This window comes from Capsicum annuum, chromosome 7 (genome assembly GCF_002878395.1).
Source record: "Capsicum annuum cultivar UCD-10X-F1 chromosome 7, UCD10Xv1.1, whole genome shotgun sequence".
Taxonomy (NCBI): Eukaryota; Viridiplantae; Streptophyta; class Magnoliopsida; order Solanales; family Solanaceae; genus Capsicum; species Capsicum annuum.
The window spans coordinates 98,847,125-98,853,959 of NC_061117.1; positions in this window are offsets into that span (position 1 = coordinate 98,847,125).

Consider the following 6,835-nt stretch of genomic DNA (forward strand, 5'->3'; position numbering starts at 1 on the left):
TTAAGTTGATATGATAGAGAACCAACAAAAATGGAAGCAAAGAAGTTGAAATCTAAAGAAATCTAAAGACAAGTCTAGCAGAAGACATTTATGATAAGTCGTCAGCCCTGGTATAAGTTATCAAAGTCATCTTAGCAGTAAATATAGAATTGGCAAAAGTTGAAAGATGTAATGACATTTTATGATAAGTCGTCAATGGTCTGATAAGCTGTCAGGAATGCCGTCAGCCTGAGGCAGCACAGGAGAACTGAAGTAGAGCTTTGACCACATTTTGTGATAGGCCATGAAGAAGTTAATAAGTTGTCAAGTTTGTCATCACCCTTAAACAGGAAGAGCCAAAGCTGAAGAAAGAGTTGACGACATTTGTTATAAGTCGCCAACCTCCTGATAGGCTATCACAAATGTTGTCACCTAATCTGAGGGATTTTTGAATTCTATTATTTTGTTTCCATCATTAGGGTGAACTATTCAAAGCTTTGTTTTAGGGTTTTCTGAGGAGATCTGCACGTTGAGTTTTGACAATACTTTTTGATATTTTTCTCCCTCTAATTTCTTGGCTTGAAAAAGCAAATACTTTGAAGAGATTATTTTCATTATTCTGGGATTTTCCTTTGTGATCTATTCTGTGATTCACTAGTTATTATTCTTCTTGTGGTAATTTTAACCTTCCAAGTATCAGTACAACTTGTTGTTATGATTTTAGCATTATGAGTTGCTAAATTCCTTTAACCTGAATTATAGGATGTAGAGTAAGGTCTTGATAAGGTGATAAGTGTTCAAGATTCAAAAGGTGGTAAGATTTCTTGATAATTCTGAGGTTTTAATTAATGTCTGTCGGTTGTAACTAACAGAAAACACCTACTTCAGTTTTCTTGAGAAAGAAATCAAATATAGTGGGAAGTGAATTAGTGAGAGGGACTTGAATATACTCCGTTTAATAATCAGCACTGTAACAAGGTTGGTTAACCTAAGGTAAAATCTGGGTAGTGAATATAAATTCCCTAAGTCCGAGAGGATTAGGTAATTGAATGCTTAAGTAGGTCGAGAGAAATTTAAGCATAACGTCGACAAAGATAACTTGTAATCTTACCTACCATGAGAATTGGGAATGACTGTTAGCATCTGTCAAGTAGTGGAAGACCTAGTGAACATAATTTTGGTTTTTCAAAAACTCTTGATTATGAACACTGATTAAAGCAACCGACAATTACTTGTTAACCTAAAAACCCCCCATTTCTGGGAACATCCAACTATCAGTTGATTGATTTGCAAATGACTTACGTTCACACCATATTCCTTGTGGGATTCGACCACAACCTAGTTGGATTTTATATTGACAACAATCGCTTACATTCTCATTAAGAGGTGTAGTTTGAGCGTTAATCAAAATGGCGCCATTGCTAGGGAATACGGTTGTAAACTGAAGTTTTGTGTGCAAATTGACTTCTAGTTATGTTTTCTAGTTCTACATTTATTTGCAGGATCTTTATAGTGTATGCCAAGAATCAAAAGTTTTAGTGAACCATTATTACCACCTAATCTAGAACTACAATGAATTGGAAGAATGGCAGAACAGCTAGAGTCTGACAGATTGGTAGACTTAGCTCGAGCTTAGGTGAATGTGGAAAAAGTCAGGAAATAAGAATGATATCCAAACCGTGAGGATGAAGATTTGGAAGATGAGGAGTTGCTGAATCCTGGTAACGCAAAGGCGTACAAAGCAGATAACTGCACTAGTACAATGTAATATTAATAGGAACCGTCTGTTCTGATAAAGATAAGAGTGCTAGCTGGTCCAATATGATCTCAATGATGATGATGATGGAATGGACAGAGAAGGAGCAACGGGTGCAATCATTCCTCCTCTGTTGGCACCTAGGGATAAGTTCAACATTATAAGTACTATGATCCAACTATTCAATCTTAAGGAGTTGTTTGGTGAACTTCCTGGAGATGACCCGAACCTACATCTGATGAATTTTATCACCATCTATAAATCTTTTGATAACCCATGAGTGGGCTAAAATGCTATCCGGTTGAGATTTTTCCTATTGTCTCTGTCTGGGGAGGCAACTTTATGGCTAAATGAGATGACACCCGAATTTATTACCAACTGGATGCAGTTGAAAGGAGCTTTCCTAGAAAGGTTCTTTCTGCTTTCCATGAGGGTACATTTGAGGGACGAGATCAACAACTTTAGGCAGCTCCCTACTGAAGCCTTGCATTAAAAATGGGAAAGATTCAAGAAGAAGCTGACACAGTGTTCGAACCATAACATGACGGACATATACTTAATGGAGACTTTGTGCAGGGCTCTTGAATCTGTTAAGTAGCCAATTGTAGATAATGCTGCTGGTGGTTCGTTTGTTGATCTTACATTACCAGAGGCTTCAGATATGCTAGACAGAATAACCAAATAGAGTCGGGCATGGCATACTAGAGACTATTGGTAGCTAGCCCCACTGCTTCAGTGGGTATTACTGTGGAACAACGTAGAAAAGAAGAGAAGCGTGACCAAGACATGGATCACCATAAAATGTAGATGGACTTGCTGACCAAGCACTTACTATCAGGTAAGGTTGAAAAGGTAAAAGCTATGGGATCTCAGGATAGAAGTGATACTGATGCAGATAAAGAAGCGAACTATGTTAATAATTAGGAGGTTTTCGAGGCAATAACCAAGGGAATCAAGGTTGGAACTTTTATGATAAGCCTAGTTATAAAGACAGAGAGAAAGCAAATTGAAAGAATAACAATGATAGGAGCGGTCTATATGTTTCTCCTAGAAATCATGAGGCTGCTTCAGCAAGTTCCGAAAAGATGTCCATAGAGGACATGATGGCTAAGTTGTTGAAGGGAGTGGAGGCAACCAACACTGGTGTGACCACCATGTAGACCGATCTGAAATCCATCAATTCGTTGGTGCACTCACACTCCACCGCAGTCAAACAGTCAGAGTAGCAGATGAGCTAACTTTCCACAACATTCAACCAGAGGAAGAGCGGAACATTACTGAGTGATACAGTCTAGAATCTGCAAAATGATGGCTCATGCATGGCTATTACCACTAGGAGTGGTAAGATATTACCTGACCTTTCTGTGAGTAAATCTGTAGCTGATGAGGCAGCTGTTGATGAACCAGAAGAAGGTGATCCAGTGGAGTCTAAAAAGCTGGACAATTTTGATGATGCTCCAGAGAAAGATAAAGAGAAGGAGAAGGAGGTAGTGCTGAAAAATTTCCCAAGACCAGCACCTTCCTTTTCTCAACGATTGAAGAAGAAAACTGATGAGGCAAAATTCAGCAAATTCATGGTAATGCTCAAGCAATTGGCAATAAATGCTCCTTTGGTTGAGGCACTTGAGCAAATGCCAGGATATGCGAAGTTCAGGAAAGACCTTGTGACTAAGAAATGGAAGGTTAGCCATGAACTGACGAACAATCTCCTTCATTATTGCGCTATCTCTACAAGGTCTTTAGTGCAAAAAAGGCAAATCCGAGAGCGTTTACCATCCCGTGCACTATTGGTTCCCTGAATTTCACAAAAGCACTATGCGATTTGGGAGCCAGTATAAACATAATGCCACTTTCTTGTACAAGAAACTGGGTTTGAGGGATCCTACTCTAAAAAAAAATATGATTAGTAATGGCAGATAGGTCTGTGAAGCAGCCTGTAAGCATATTACATGATGTCTTGGTTTAGGTGACCGATTTCATTCTGCTTGTTATTTTTTTAGTCCTGGATTACGAAGTGGACTTTAAAGTGCTCATCATCATAGGTAGATCATTCCTTGCAACTAGGCGAGTGATAGTAGACAAGGAGATGAATGAGGTGAAGTTCAGGCTCAATGACAAAGAAGCATGCTTCAAAATACACTCACCTATGACTCAGCAAAGAGAGATAAGTGTTTTATCAATCGTTGATGTATTCTATGAAGATGGTAAATGGGTATCAACAGGTTTTCCTGATGAAGTCTGAGTAGTCAAGATAACCAAGTCGTGTCGCGATATTAAATCAGGCACTATATGGAGGCAACCTAAAATTTTTATGCTCTAGTAAATTGTTTACTTTTGAAGTAGGTTATAGCTTAAAGAAGGTGGAATCGATATATTCAGCCAAGTGACCCTGACGACATATTTGACGGGTTGTCGCGATTGTGATAAGCTGTCAGATTTGTCGTTAGAGACCTTAGCTCTAATAAAGGATCTATCAAGGCTGACGACATTTGTGATAAGCTATCACAATTGTGATGGCTTATCAGAAATGTCATCACCAAAAAGCCCAACATTAGCAAAAACTGTGGGCCAAATTAAAAAGACCCGACCCGGCCCACAGCGTGGCCTTTCCACTTTCCCGCTTAGTTTTTAATTCCTTTAAGTTATTTTCCTTCCATACTTAGAATATTTTCTTCCCTTGTTTGAACTATTTCCAAGTAAAACAAGTAGCAAGTTCCTTGTGTGTGTGGGTTTGCAATTAAAATCAAGAACTTTTTCTTACTTCCTCTTACTCGTGTAATCACATTGAAGACTCCCATCAAGTATGCTAAAAATTTAACTTTTCTTTTCTAATGGTAAGTGATAGATTGATGGCAACCTAAGTTCTCAAGAAGCATGAACCAAGTTCAACTTGCAAAATAGGATAAAAATCAGAACTAGGGTTTGTTGTGCAAGCTTAAGCCTTATAAGCTCAGCTTAAAAATGAAACTCGAGTGGATTTTAAGGAAAAACGGGACCAAAAATTGACTTAAAGTTAAAGTGAAGTTCTGATATGATCTGATGACTTTCATGATAAGCTATCACAATTGTGACGGCTTATAAGAAATCTCACCAAAGGCTGCTAAGAATCAAGTAGGTTCTATTTAGAGCTAACGACATTTGTGATAGGCTATCACATTCCTGATAGCTTATCAGAAATTTAGTCAGAAATATTTTGAGTTCTCTTTAGAGCTCTAAAAAGACTCCACCACCCCCACCAGTTGAGGTGGAAGAGAGTGAAGAAAGTAACACTTAGCCAACAACATCCGAGCATACAGATTCTGAACAGTCGGCCTCTAAGAAACAAGAGTCTGAACATGCTGCATCTAAAAAGCTTGATTCAGATCTGCCTATGTCTGAGAAACATGAGTCTGGGCAACCTGAATCCGGGAGATCATCAACTGATTCCCCTTCAGCTGAGCCACAAGATGATGAAGACTCTCCGATTTAGGGAACTATGGTCAAATGGAAGAATCCTGAAGTTCGAGATAGCACTAGATGGCAGATTCCCAAAGCTCAAAAGATCTTATTTTATGGGCTTTGCAGAACCAATAGGAGAGCTGTCAAGAGTCCAATTTTGTAGGAGAAGAGAATTATCACTAAGGGGTTGAGCAAGTACCCAAAAATGGAGTAGAAATTTCATGGCTATGATTTGGGATGGACAACATGAGGAGGAAATTCATTTTTCCATACACTAGTTAGGGAGTTCTATGAAAACCACCAAGATCACTTGGAAAAGATGTGTAGAGAAGGAGAAAAAGTAGTTGACCAACCTTTGTTGGACAAAGTTCCGGTATGGGTTGTAATGGTGGATATTTTTGAAGCAACAATCAACAGGTTCCTTCATGGACCGAACTTCACTCCTCAGGCCACTTCACCTACTTGTTATGCCTGGTTGAAGCATCGGGAAAATCAGCAGAATTAGTTAGTCACACTCATAGCTGATGGAGAACAAGAATGACTAACAAATCCGAGTGAAAAGATCTTCAAGGCCTCCTTGAATTCATAGGCATGATTTTGCTGGGGTATTGTTCATACTTGGTTGATGCCCACAGATGGTGATAATATTCTTGGGGATGATAGAGCAATATTAGTCGCAAGTTTTTTGGCTCACCTAAAATTGAATTTTGGAGAGATTATTGCCGAAGAGATAAAAATTTGTGTATCGAGGTATGATACAACATATCCATTCCCTTGTTTAATAACAATGTTGTGTAGGGTGGCAAACGTGCTGAAGATTGTAGGCTTAGAAGAAGAACTCCTTGCCAAGAAGACCCACAATCCTATCAGAAATAAGGAAAATCAGCTGAGGTTAATGTCTGACAAGGGGGCAGAGATTCCCACTGATCCAATGGTTACAGGTACTAATTTGGTGCCTAACGTAGAGATGCCAAATTCTAACGCTGCATCTCCAACATCTGCAACAATGAAAAAATCATCAGTGCCCATAACTGAGACAAATCCGCCAGCTGTTTTGCCTACAATAGAATATTCCTTTACTCCAATGAATTTCAAGAGAGTAGAAAAGTAGTCCAAGTGGTGCGAGGCTCATGTGAAATTCTTTACCAAGCAATTCATAGTTGCAGGTGACAAAAGAGTTAAGGCTGCATTTGAGCCTCAGAAGGCCTTGTCGGGCAGGATTAATGAATTAGCTAACCGCTTTAATGCACGGTCGAAGGAGTGGTCAGACCCAGAGATGGCACTGCTTAGGTCAGAACTGGCTAAGGTAAAGTTGGAGGTTGGAAAGTTACATCAACACCAATTTATGGTGTCATCGAAGCTGGCAGTGGAAGAGTCTGAAGGAGAAATCCCACTGTTTGATCTCACAGAGGAGCTAGTGAAGAAAAAGAAAAGAAAGGTAAGAACAATGGAAAAAGAAAGAGGGAGAGGCCCAAAAGTGATGAAGAAAAAAAAACAAAGAAGAGGGATAGAAAAAAGTCTAAAAAAGAGGAGATAAAGAAGGCAATGATTGTGTCCTTAACGAACAATGAGAGATAGGAGTCAGCCATCCGAGCTAGAGTAGTAGGTGCCTCCTCCAGTAGGCCTTCCGAAACTGATAGACCAGCTGCACCAGAATAATTT